At 33.9% G+C, this 13,784-nt stretch overlaps 2 protein-coding genes across 2 annotated transcripts in view; one reads left to right on the plus strand and one right to left on the minus strand.

Annotated features, from left to right (window-relative positions):
• Positions 1 to 13,784, minus strand: part of LOC123532840 (26S proteasome non-ATPase regulatory subunit 11-like) — a 286,840-nt gene that overhangs the window by 268,900 nt on the left and 4,156 nt on the right. The window lies entirely within an intron of this gene.
• The window catches only part of LOC123532978 (tRNA-dihydrouridine(47) synthase [NAD(P)(+)]-like), a 45,784-nt gene continuing 32,010 nt past the window's right edge, over positions 11 to 13,784 (plus strand). Inside the window, exon 1 of the mRNA XM_053517377.1 lies at positions 11 to 145. The gene's annotated coding sequence lies outside the window, so the exon portion shown is untranslated. The remainder of the gene's footprint in view (positions 146 to 13,784) is intronic.

The following is a 13,784-nucleotide window of genomic DNA, read 5'->3' on the forward strand; positions in this document are numbered from 1 at the left end:
ATAACACCGCTTCTGAAATTTCACAATATTTCGCGAGACGCAAAGCCGTGGCGGTTGCGGTATGTCAAATTAAAGCATTGTACGTTACCAGAGACGAAAGATACAAGCCGCCACACACAAGTTTCTGTCATCCTACTCGTTTCAGGTTAGTCCCATAAATAAGACCTGACATTACATTTATTTTACATTTTGACCACAGGCACTTTGGTGGGTTGGTGGTCATGTGTATTTTTTCACATTTATGGGAACAAACTAAACTGCTGACGACTTAGCTGACGATATAGAATATATAGGAAACTGCTGACCACAAAGGTAAAGAAGGGTATCGGAAACTGCTGACCATATAGACAAAGAAGGATAATAAAATCGATATTGTCTAGCCTAGTCTAATTATACAGGTGTTTAAACTGATGTTATTGTGAGGGCAGAATAGTTTATTTTGTATAAATATTTTAAATAAAATAGATCTTAACCATATTTTTTACCGAGCTGTAATTCATATTCTTATATAATGCGAAAAAAAAAAATCATTTATGCCCTTTTCTCGTTATTCCGAGCCCCTAAGCCGGTTTATCAGTGCTGGTCAGTAGAAGATTTAAGTTTCAAAATAGTTTTTGCTATAGTTTGGTACTCCAACATCTAAACTTATAAAATCCCCATGAAGAAAAATTCTAAGGATTTTTGTAAATGAATAATCTAGGTTTTCACATGATGACCCTAACCCTCTGAAACAGCCAAATTCTTTCTCGTTAAAACCGAGACTTGCAATAATTTGTACTAGCTCTGAAACATTAAGGCTTTTTTGAAAAAGTTCTTTGTTAAAATTAAGAACAGATATATTATTGTGTTAGCGGACAAAAAAGTTTTAAGGTACTTCCGCCATCTTGAATTTAGAGTGACCTTCATTTTAGGTGTGAAAATATAGTGAAAAAAAGCTTTCAAATGCAGCTGTTCCAGAGTACAAAAACAGCTCAGTTTGCAAGATCTGAAGTAAAAGTAGCTGTATAAAAAGTAAAACTAAAATTTGGAAATAAACAAAGAAGATATTTTACCGGTATTTTTCCAAATTTTTGGTTAGATTTATAAATCCTTTCAAAATACTTTATTAAAAATTCATGAATGGCAAAAGTTAGTTCAAAGTATCAATTAGTGCATAGGAGAATTGTCTTACCGAATAGAACTAAACTTAGTACAAAATCTGTTTTCAAATCTGACCACCTTATGTATTAAAACGAAAATAAATCTGTACATATTGCTATTTTCAGCATACATAAAAGTAGTGCAATGTGCGGACAATGATTTTTCTATGTATGGTGTACCATACTGCCTAAAATTGTAAGAGAAGTCTCAGACAATGTGAACAAGATTTGCAACGATCCAAAATTTTAAAGAATTGCGTGTTTACCTGTACGATTCTTTGTTTTTAGGTATTATATTTATGATTTTGTTAAGTATCAGTCAGCATGTTTTTATCTAATTTCTCGAAGAAATTATATAAACAGCTTGGAAACATGACACTACGTTCGTACTCATCCGTACTCCAATATAACTCGAATGTAAAAATATTATTCTTGAAGTTGTGATCGAGTCCACCAAATTATGAACTGATATGAAAAATTATCGGTAATTTTATATTGTAATAATGAGAGAGAAAAAATCGCTTAAAAACCTTCAGGATGTGCTTTTGGTAGTGATGTTTATTTCCGGGCCCTGGAGTCGGATATTTAAAACATGTTTACCGTTTCCAAGAACAACTGGAATGGTAAGTAAAAATGTACCGGAATCATGAAGTCAATACATATGAAAACAATAAAAATAATCGTCGTGAAATATATTTTTATGCAAGAATAGCGACCTTCGGTCACGGTCACAAACAATCCCGCGGGCTTCTGCAGACGTTAATACACACACAAAAAGCGTGTATTATCCCTACAATAAATATGTATTGAAATTCCGGCATAGAAATGGACACTGACTTTACATTAGTAGTCACTGCGGTGTTGACAGCGGAAGCAGCGGTCCAGTACTAAGACTGTCTACAAAACCAAGGACAACGACTTCTTTATCTGAAAATTACGAACATTGGGATCAGTGTTCAGTATACACCTGAAAAAAATAGACTTGCTATTTGCCGAGTGCACACTTGTTTTCTATCATCGTTAATATAAATTAGACTAGTAGATATTCGTACATATGCATAATCTCATAAACACTTCTTTATTGTATGTTCTCTGAAATTAACAAAAAAACTGGCACAGTTGAGGCACCATAAATTCAGTTTATTTACCACGAGGTTCAAAATGCACGGGAGTCTCGTGATAGTACATGCCTTTAATTTCACATGGTTAAAGTGTAAACAAATAGTTAACTTTGCTTCGTGTTATTTCTCACGGAAAAGATCGGATGGTTTTTGATATTGGAATAATTTTAGAACATATATACATTTAAAGTTGAAAGTTGATCGTTTTCTACAGGATGTAAAACTGAAACAAGTAAGCACTTTTACTTTTTCAGCAATGTCCCTCAGGTGAACTTTGACACTGTTTACAAAGAGAAACCAGTTTTGTGTCATCCTGAAATGCGTTGTTCGGCTGAAACGTATAGTTCCCTGAAAAGTTCTAAAATGGTTTATTTTGGGGATTTTTGTTTTATTTATGTATTCAACACAATGTGCAATATTTCCAGTTTTTGAAAATGATTGAAATTGAACTTTATTTTAGAAAAAGTTCCGATCTTTCAATAATATTTTGCCAGCGGATGCTTACACATTTTAAGTGAAACGCCTTTCTTGTCCAAAGGTGGTGTGTAAAGCGAAAAACTATCATTACACATTGCGTTTATTCTTTAAATGTAAAGGATCGGTAACAGATTAAGGAGATCGGGCAGTGCGTAACTGTACTAAATGGATATCTCTAACCATGAATAAGGAGGCATATATATTTCAGTATGGAAATCTCAGGTAAAAGAACAATCATATATTTAATTCCTTGAAATAAACATGGCGGCGAAATATTTTAGAAAAACTGTGCACGTGTTTTGCGCATTAGAATGTTTAACGACATTTTCTTGAAAAAGTAACGCTCGTGTGCACTATTTTGGCATTTCTTTGATTTGAAAATAAATATTTTATAGCAATTTAGGTTGCATACGATACCGAAATTTTGCACCAAAAATGTTCACTCATTTTCATCCAAAGCACTGTGGAGATAGGGTTCAGCGTAGCTTTCATGCTCGCAAGTTTACCTACAGATATATCGTTTCAACTTTTATCATATATTTTTTGTGTCCTTGCATTTCGAAAGCTGTTTCGAGGATTCTGATTTTTCACATGAATTTCTAATTTCAATTTGTGGAAGTACCTTAAAATAAGTGCTTTCTGTTTTCTGTAAGAAGGTTATATATTACCCCAATGATTTTAGATAAGCAAATTTTGTGCCAAAATTTTCTGTTGTGTATATTTCTCTTTTAATGCAAGTAATTCTATTTTCTTTTTACTTTTGCTTATCTGTCATATGATTTTTTACAACATACATAAAATTTAGAAACAGGAAATACCTGCAAGTGCAAATTTTCCAAAGGCTCGGTTCAATGAGAAGGCTCGGAATTACGAGAAAGAGGCATATATTATTAACGTATTGTAGTGTGTGATCCAATTGTATATAATTATAGAAAATTAAGTTTGGTCAATGCGTGTAAATAATTAATTATTCTTAACTAATTTTGAAGTGAAAATAAATGCAATCACTTTATTATTTGAAGTAAGCGGCAAATTGGCCAAACTGCAAACAATGTTACACATGTTTTATTTGTGCTTATTTAATGTTTTTAGTCTTTGAACTATTTAATTATATACAAACTGCAAACAGTGAAAATAAGATATTTTGTCGGCGGAATATTTAAGTTACACTTTTAATCTATTTCTAATTGTTATCAAATTGGCCTTTGATAGTATACTTTTTGTTTCACCACCTCGGACAAGCTGATACTTTTGAGTAGAAATGGTAAGTATATAAGTCTAAAAATTAATGTTTGTATATTATATGTTCAATTCATATGAATATTTGACTGGAATACTATTACTGATTTGTGATATTATTTTCTAATTGTGTGAATTGTGCTTTGTTGAAAATCCATAATGGCTATGATAGTTGGACATTCTCAGACAAAATACTTGGACAATTTTGCTCGTTGTCCAGTTTTTTCTTACTCTGGATTTACTGTGCGTGATTTCATGAAGATACACTTGAATTCTATGAAATGGTACCATCGAAATCGGTAAGTCAGATTACATAATATATGTATCATGCATGTCACGTCAACTATATTTCTTTTGCCAACATGAATACGACAGTTTGCCGCTTTGATGTATGCCAGCCGTCTAGAAATTATAAGTATTTTATAAGAGATTTCTAAGCATATAACATATGCCTTCATACTGCTCGCATTTTGAAAAGTATAAAATTTGAATAAGATTGAATTGTAATATTGACTAGCATAACTTCTTATTGCCTATGAATGGCTAAAAATGAATAATTGCTTCATACAAAGGTAATACATGACTGCTAGTTTTGTGACACAAATCATTAATATACTACTTTGTCGACTAATTAAGTATACTATCACATATAAATGGGGTTCATCTAAATGATAATTATCAACAAGTTTTTCCTTAATTGGATGAACACGAAGGTGCTAATCTTCAGTACTTACTGATGTACGTATGCTCAGGCAGAACTATTTCATTTCTTGATAACATATTTAACTAGACTAAAGAACGAAGACACTAATTTGCATCAAAGTCTTGGCTTGCATTAATTTGGTGGACATAATTATATTGAATGATTCGCATACTTTTAAAAATCATTTTGATATTGTATGGTCTTTTTTATGAAACGCATTAATCATTACAGAATTGAACGTAGTGACACCCTGTGTATTTTGTTGTTCACACTTATCGATAACACCAATAAACTTGTTAATTAAGAAGTACACTAGCTTAGGGCCATCGCATGCTTGTGTAATCCACATATCTTTAATTGCATTAATTTGCACATGTAGTACCGGATTAATGCACTCTTAGAACAAATAAATGAATGCTATAATGAAGAATGTCTCTTAACTGTCGTGTATTTATTTTTTTTGTATATGATCACAAAATAAATAGATAAAAAGAGTAAGTCATTCGAACAGTATAGCTATGTAAACTAACATTGCTAATAAACTGATACAGAAATGACCAGTTAAATAAAGTGTAAATCATATTAAATAGCCCTATTTAATATTGACAAACTGCTGACCGCAAAAACGGTTGGATTGTTGTCTGCATGTTTTCATTACATTTGATATTGACAAAACATGTAAACAAGTTAAGTAAGAATTATCTCATTAAATGCATGAAAAGAACACATATAACAATTTTCGTGAAGTTATGTGGTATTATTTTTAAGTGTATTGACTCTATATATTGCGTGGCTTTTTGGTGCTCTGTGCTTCCGAGAAATCTACCTTTACCTATCATCATTTATTTTAAGAAACTCTATTATCTTCCCAAGCACCTTCGCATTTTCCAAAGACATTAAAATTTAACAGAGAAATATTCTGGCCGCTTCTGTATAACTGTGAAACAAAAATTCTGCTGACCATTTCTAGATGGTCAGCAATTTCACGTAAATGCGATACCGCTAAAAAGTGCTGACCAGTTAAATATTGTGTGAAATTTTTAAACTGCTGACCGATTCTGTATAAGTTTGAAACTGTAAATTCTGCTGACCATTTTCCTCTGTTTATAGTTAGTTTATATGTGGTCAGCTATTTCACGCAAATGCGATATGCATATATAGAAAGTGCTGACCTGTTAAATATTGAAACTGTTGACTGATTCTGTACAAGTTTGAAACTGTAAATTCTGCTGGCCATTTCTCTATATTTCTATGTGGTCAGCAATTTCACGTAAATGAGATATCGCTAGAAAGTCCTGTGTATATTTAATGTGTGCAAAGTGCTGACCAGTTAAACATAGAGTAAAACTGCTGACCAGTTAAATATAGAGTAAAACTGCTGACCGACCATGTATCTGTATATTTTTTATTCTCTATATTTCTATATTTTTAATGTGTGCAAAGTGCTGACCAGTTAAACATAGAGTAAAACTGCTGACCAGTTAAATATAGAGTAAAACTGCTAACCGACCATGTACTTGTATATTTTTTATTCTCTATATTTCTATATTTTTAATGTGTGCAAAGTGCTGACCAGTTAAATATAGAGTAAATTTGCTGACCAGTTAAATATAGAGTAAAACTGCTGACCAGATGAATATAGAGTAAAACTGCTGACCAGTTAAATATAGGGTAAAACTGCTGACCAGTTGAATATAGAGTAAAACTGCTGACCGGGCGTGTACCTGTATATATTTAATGTGTGCAAAGTGCTGACCAGTTAAACATAGAGTAAATGAGATATCGCTAGAAAGTGCTGACCAGTTAAATATAGGGTAAAACTGCTGACCAGTTGAATATGGAGTAAAACTGCTGACCGGGCGTGTACCTGTATATATTTAATATGTGCAAAGTGCTGACCAGTTAAACATAGAGTAAAACTGCTGACCAGTTGAATATAGAGTAAAACTGCTGACCGGATGTGTACCTGTATATATTTAATGAGACTGTGTTTCTAGACGACTGGAATGCTGTTGCTACTGAAGTCAACAACATGCTGCACGTGCTTTCTAAGTCTACCAGTTGGTTCCAGACTATCAGTCAGTGGGACTTTCACTCTTTATTTGGTGAGTACAAATTAAAATGTTACTTCCTAATCTCTCATTCGCTACGATAGAATAATAAATGCTTAACATGTACAGATTTATAAAATGTATATTACGATATAATGATAAATGCTTAATATGTACCATTATAGAAAGATAAATGCTTAACATTTGCAATTTTATTTACATATATACTATGATGAAATAATAAACGCTTTATACATACACAGTTTTTATATACCTGAATACTACGGAATTATAAATGTTTAACATGTATATTTTTTCAGGCGCTGCTCGTCGGTTTCTGGGGAGAGATGGACTACACCTCAATATCTAAGGCACTGAGAAGTTGGCCAACATCATCGAAACAGCAATGGAGTCCGTACCTGCAGTTTCCGTACCCACGTATTCTCCGAGTCGTGAGCCAGAGGCTACGTGCATCGCACCTCCGGGAAGACCAAATCAACCGTCACCGTCCGATCATCAGCAATCCCATGGTTGGTCCAAGGTTGATAGGATAGGTCGCAAGTCGTACTCAAGTCGTAAAACAGGTCGTCGGTCGTCTTCACGTTGTATTTGTAACCTACCCGCCTGCTTAGGCGATCAAGTCCAGTGTGACAAATGTTCACGCTGGTACCACAAGCACTGTGTGGAGGCGCCTGCAGATGTTTCGCATGCCGACGTAGAATTTGTTTGTTCTGTCTGTTAACATATGATTACAATGATTACGTACAATGTTCAATATGAATCAGAGATCATCATTATAGATATGTATATAATTTGCTCATATTTTACTTTTTAGCTCGACTATTCATAGAATAGTGAGCTATTGCACTCGCCCATGCGTCGGCGTCCGCGTCGGCGTCCGCGTCCGCGTCCCGATTTTGGTTAAGGTTTTGTATGTAAGCTGGTATCTCAGTAACCACTTGTGGGAATGGATTGAAACTTCACACACTTATTCACTGTGACAAACTGACTTACATTGCACAGGTTCCATAACTCTATTTTGCTTTTTTACAAAATTATGCCCCTTTTTCGACTTAGAAATTTTTGGTTAAGGTTTTGTATGTAAGCTGGTAACTCAGTAACCACTTGTGGGAATGGATTGAAACTTCACACACTTATTCACTGTGATGAACTGATCTACATTGCACAGGTTCCATAACTCTATTTTGCTTTTTTACAAAATTATGCCCCTTTTTCGACTTAGAAATTTTTGGTTAAGGTTTTGTATGTAAGCTGGTATCTCAGTACTTACTAATGGGAATGGATTGAAACTTCACATACTTGTTCACTATCATGATCTGACATGCACTAAGCAAGTCCCATAACTCTACTCTCTTTTTTTTCAAAATTATGCCCCTTTTTCGACTTAGCAGTTTTTGGTTAAATTTTTGAATGTAATCTGATATCTCAGTATCCACTAATTAGAATGGATTGAAACTTCACACACTTGTTCACTGTCATGATCTAACATGCACTGTGAAGGTCCCATAACTCTACTTGGCATTTTTACAAAATTATGCCCCTTTGACTTAGCAGTTTTTTGTGAAGTTTTTGTATGTAAGCTGGTATCTCAGTATCCACAAATTGGAAAGGATTGAAACTTCACACACTTGTTCACTGTCATGATATGACATGCAGTACAGAGGTTCAATACCTCTACTTTGCATTTTACAAAATTATGCCCCTTTTTCAACTTTTGTATTCATTCAATTGACAAGGCTGTTGAATAGTCGAGCGTTGCTGTCCTCCGACAGCTCTTGTTATGTAATATACTTGAACTTCAAATAAACAATTCAATCATTCATGTGATCTGTGTAATATAATGTATTATTATTGCTTATACAACACTGATATATACATATTTATATATTGAATTGTCTTACAGTTTGCATCACAATATACATAGTTCTAATTTAAGTCACATAGAATATGTTCCAAATGTATGTTATGTGTTTTTGATATTGCATATTAATATTATTATCATTATTATGATAAAAGAACGGTAGATATTTCATTAATAATATCTTAAATTTTGCATGTTTGTATATAATGTGTTCATATTTTACTTTGTTGTTTATGTATTCATGTAAAGAATTATTCATACTTCTTTGATTCATGTGAATGATTTAATTAAAGTTTGACTGATATGTTTGTCATATAGTAATAACTTTAGAAATATGAGTAAATACTTACTTTAAGTAAAAATTTCAATGATTACAGAGATATGTGATGATATATTGTATAATTTCCGTCAATATAATACTAAATTAGTTTATATATATATTTATGTTTTGTATTTCACAATGTACACATTTTTAGCTCACCTGTCACAAAGTGACAAGGTGAGCTTTTGTGATCGCGCGGTGTCCGTCGTCAGTCGTCCGTCCATGCGTGCGTCCGTGCGTCCGTCCGTAAACTTTTGCTTGTGACCACTCTAGAGGTCACATTTTTCATGGGATCTTTATGAAAGTTGGTCAGAATGTTCATCTTGATGATATCTAGGTCAAGTTCGAAACTGGGTCACGTGCCATCAAAAACTAGGTCAGTAGGTCTAAAAATAGAAAAACCTTGTGACCTCTGTAGAGGCCATATATTTCACAAGATCTTCATGAAAATTGGTCAGAATGTTCACCTTGATGATATCTAGGTCAAGTTCGAAACTGGGTCACGTGCGGTCAAAAACTAGGTCAGTAGGTCTAAAAATAGAAAAACCTTGTGACCTCTCTAGAGGCGATATATTTCACAACATCTTCATGAAAATTAGTCAGAACGTTCACCTTGATGATATCTAGGTCAAGTTCGAAACTGGGTCACGTGCCGTCAAAAACTAGGTCATAGGTCAAATATAGAAAATCCTTGTGACCTCTCTAAAAGGCCATATTTTTCATGGGATCTGTATGAAAGTTGGTCTGAATGTTCATCTTGATGATATCTAGGTCAAGTTCGAAACTGGGTCACGTGCGGTCAAAAACTAGGTCAGTAGGTCTAAAAATAGAAAAACCTTGTGACCTCTCTAGAGGCCATATATTTCATTTAGATCTTCATGAAAATTGGTCAGAATGTTCACCTTGATGATATCTAGGTCAAGTTTGAAAGTGGGTCACGTGCCGTCAAAAACTAGGTCAGTAGGTCAAATAATAGAAAAACCTTGTGACCTCTCTAGAGGCCATATTTTTCATGGAATCTGTATGAAAGTTGGTCTCTATGTTCATCTTGATGATATCTAGGTCATTTCGAAAGTGGGTCACGTGCCTTCAAAAACTAGGTCAGTAGGTCAAATAATAGAAAAACCTTGTGACCTCTCTAAAGGCCATATTTTCCATGGGATCTGTATGAAAATTGGTCTGAATGTTCATCTTGATGATATCTAGGTCAAGTTCGAAATAGGGTCATGTGCGGTCAAAAACTAGGTCAGTAGGTCTAAAAATAGAAAAACCTTGTGACCTCTCTAGAGGCCATACTTTTCATGGGATCTGTATGAAAGTTGGTCAGAATGTTCATCTTGATGATATCTAGGTCAAGTTTGAAACTGGGTCATGTGCCTTAAAAAACTAGGTCAGTAGGTCAAATAATAGAAAAAATGTTGTGACCTCTCTAGAGGCCATACTTTTCATGGGATCTGTATGAAAGTTGGTCAGAATGTTCATCTTGATGATATTTAGGTCAAGTTTGAAACTGGGTCAACTGCGGTCAAAAACTAGGTCAGTAGGTCTAAAATTATTAAAATCTTTTGACCTCTCTAGAGGCCATATTTTTCAATGGATCTTCATGAAAATTGATCTGAATGTTCACCTTGATTATATCTAGGTCAAGTTCGAAATAGGGTCATGTGCGGTTAAAAACTAGGTCAGTAGGTATAAAAATAGAAAAACCTTGTGACCTCTCTAGAGGCCATATTTTCATGAGATCTTCATGAAAATTAGTGAGAATGTTCACCTTGATGATATCTAGGTAAAGTTCAAAACAGGGTCACGTACCTTCGAAAACTAGGTCAATAGGTCAAATAATAGAAAAACCTTGTGACCTCTCTAGAGACCATATTTTTCAATGGATCTTCATGAAAATTGGTCAGAATTTTTATCTTGATAATATCTAGGTCAAGTTCAAAACTGGGTCACATGAGCTCAAAAACTAGGTCACTATGTCAAATAATAGAAAAAACGACGACATACTCAAAACTGGGTCATGTGGGAAGAGGTGAGCGATTCAGGACCATCATGGTCCTCTTGTTTAAATTTTGATAGACATTTTACGTATTCTTGATATTATATATTTATAAGTGATAGATCATTTCTTAATTAATAAATTACAGTACCTTTGAATAGCATTTTTGTTATTACTTTAATACCTTTAATAAAAAGAAAATATACCCTTAATTTATAATCATACTTTCACACTTGTTTTGTGTTGTTAAATATCCCAAAGGCAATTTCACGGTGGATCGATTTTCCTTCTTTGTCTATATGGTCAGCAGTTTTCGATAATCCTTCTTTATCTATGTGGTCAGCAGTTTCCTATATATTCCATATCGTCAGCTAAGTCGTCAGCAGTTTAGTGCGACCCACATTTATGAACTGTTTACACCTAGTGAAATGACCAAAAATCCAGTCACAATATAATATACTCTAACAAGGTGAACTAGGCGAGCCTAACTCTTTTGGGTGCCAAACCATAGAAGATTGGACAACACTAATTATGAATTGTCAACCATTTATCTCTACAGAAATTGTGTACAAAAAAGCATGTACAGAAAAAGTGCAAAAACAAATAAATTAGTAGGAAACAGGGATATAAATTTATCCTATAAACTTGAACACTGAGGTTGTAACAAATTCAAATTGTCAATGTCTGAACTTTTTGATATCATATTTGGAGCATTTTAAACAAAGTTTTAATGATAAAATATGTTTGAATTTTAACTGTTTAACTGTTTTAACTGTTACTTGTCATTTCAATAACAGTGTCTGAGTGCATGTATTCATTTCATCCCGATGTTTTTCTTCACACTGCTTATAAGTTATATGTATCACTACAAATCTGTCATAGTTTTACATGTTAATTATCAGACTTATGAAGCTTAGAAATTGTCAAAATAAGCTAGTTTTATATTTCTTTTTAGATAATCTGATACAGCTCTGCAAAAGGTTAAGCATAATTATCAATTTCATTCTCAAAATTCCTTATGTTTACTGAGATATATGAGTATAGATATTAAACATAAATTTTCTGACTTACCACAAAAAAGTATATATTCCTAACAGCCTCTAAGAATCACTTGAAAACTGTCTGTAATGCACACAGATTTCCTTCTAAACATGTCCAGAATATCTGGTTGTAATTAACTTATCAGACTCATACTGTGACCTTACAGATAATGTAACAAATTAATTGATCTACAATTACCTGCTCTTATAAAAGCTCTTCAGTAACAGTTTACCAAAAGATTATAATCTTCTAAGTTCTTCTCGCGAACATGCCGCGATCATTGGTCTTTCTGCGAATATCCCGCGAACTAGTATCAAACCAATGGCGGCATGATCGCGGTAGCAGCGAATATCCCGCGAATACTTCCTGCGAATAGGTGTGTTCGCGGCATGTTCGCAGCATGTTTGGGCATGTTCGCAGCTTTTTTACCATTTCGTAAGGGATCTTTCCAGCTATGCAGTAAAAAATTTTACGCAAGGCTGATAAAGTTTTACGCAAGGCTGATAAAGTTTTACGCAATAGGTTTAAAGCTATAAAACTCTTAACATCCCATTATGCTTATCAGGTCATGATCAGACTAAAAGAGAATTTGATTAACCACAGATTGCTACTATAAATTTCATTTTAAAGGTCACTTTGTGAGAACAGCAAAAAGACTTTTTTTTGAAGAACTTTTATGTTACGACGCTGGTGTCCGTCCGTCTGTCCGGTTGACTGAAATGAAAGAGAGGGCCATCTAACAGTAAAGAGAACAAAAGAGAACAATAGCTTCAATGCGTTAACAATAGAATATAGGGCCAGGGCCCCCTATTCAAACAAAAGAAAATAACAAAAGAAATGGCCCCCTCTTTCACTTCTTTGGGCGTATATTGCCCCGGTTGGCTCTGGAGCTCTTGTTTTCTGATGGTCGCGTCCATTAAGTTGTGGCGAAACCCCATTTGGTTAACTAACCAGTGTCAAACCGAAACATCTCGCATAGTCTCTCGTGAGAAACTGATAACGTCATGCAAAAGTTCAGAGCACGTACGTGGTTACTTTTGAAAATCAAGATCAAAATTTTGCATATTTATGAATTTAATTTAATCATAAACATAACCATTTTCGATAAAGTTCATAAAAAACATACCTTAGAAGGTTTAAGTTCTCAGAAAAGGTCAATAAAGAACGATTCTATACCGCCTATTGGTTTTCAAAATGAAGAGTACCCTGATCAGGTGACAACTGCAATGGCGGACAAAATATTGCAGACAGGGGTACCCATTTGAAATTTGTGTGTATAACTTGTGTTCAAATCATGTTGCATGGATTATTTTATGTCAGATCAAAAGAAAAATGAATTAGAAATATTTTAAGGTAAAAGATGAGTCCATTGCATTTCATTTGATGAAATGGCTTTGACTTCTGGCACGATTTCTGGTTAGTTTTCAGTACGGGATTCGTTTCAGCTCAGAGATCCGTATCAGCATATAAAGATCTTTGAGCTGAATATTTTTAGCTAAGGAAGGACCTTTTCTGTGGTGGACCTTCCGCTACAATTCTATGCGGCGATTTTTAAATTGCATTTTAACTATTGAAAAACAAGTCAAGTCAATATTTATTTATTGTCGGTAGATATTATAACATCATAAACATAAGCTATGTATAGCTTTTGACTGACATACCTGGAAAGAATATCTGTTTTTCCTTCCATTCAGTTGATGTTTATGTGAATAAACGGCAAAACATGAGTTTGTCACTGTTTTATACAAGGCACCCTAAAGTTCACACACATTTTACATGGCTCCGCTTCATGTCACGTGATCGATAATGA

The sequence above is a fragment of the Mercenaria mercenaria genome, chromosome 11, assembly GCF_021730395.1.
Source record: "Mercenaria mercenaria strain notata chromosome 11, MADL_Memer_1, whole genome shotgun sequence".
In the NCBI taxonomy this organism is placed as follows: domain Eukaryota; kingdom Metazoa; phylum Mollusca; class Bivalvia; order Venerida; family Veneridae; genus Mercenaria; species Mercenaria mercenaria.